Here is a 649-nt window from a genome sequence, read left to right as displayed (position 1 = left end):
AACATTCAAGTAATCCAGAACACAATGAAAACACTGAACCTAACAATAGTAGGTGTAGAAGAGAGTGAAGATTCCCAAATCAAAAGGCCAGTATATATCTTCATCAAAACTATAGAAGAAAACTTACCTATATTAAAGAAAGAGATGCCCATAAACATAGAAGAAGCCTACCAAGCACAAAACAGATGTGAAAACAAAAGAAATTCCTCCTGTCACATAATAATTAAAATACCCAATGTTCAGGATTATGAAAGAATATTGAAAGGGAAAAGGAAAAATTCAAGTAACATATAAAGGGAGACCCATCATAATTACACCAACATACCCATATTTATGGAACATAATGAAAGCAGTGCTAAGAGGAAAATTTATAGTTCCTAGTGCCTATATAAAGAAATTGGAGAGCACAAACACTAGCAGCTAAACAGCACATCTGAAGGCTTTAGAACAAAAAGAAGCAAATATATGAAAGAGGAATATTTGGCAGGAAATAATCAAGCATAGAACTGAAAATAACCAAGTAGAAACAGAGAGAAGTATAAAAATAATCAAGAAAACCAGAGACTGGATCTTTGAGAAAATCAACAAGATAGATAAACTATTATCCATACTAGCCAGAGGGCACAGAATCAGTATCCAAATTACAATA

The sequence above is a fragment of the Mastomys coucha genome, unplaced genomic scaffold (genome assembly GCF_008632895.1).
Source record: "Mastomys coucha isolate ucsf_1 unplaced genomic scaffold, UCSF_Mcou_1 pScaffold23, whole genome shotgun sequence".
NCBI classification, from domain to species: domain Eukaryota; kingdom Metazoa; phylum Chordata; class Mammalia; order Rodentia; family Muridae; genus Mastomys; species Mastomys coucha.
The sequence above is the reverse complement of the archived record's forward strand: the minus strand, read 5'-3'. Positions refer to the sequence as shown.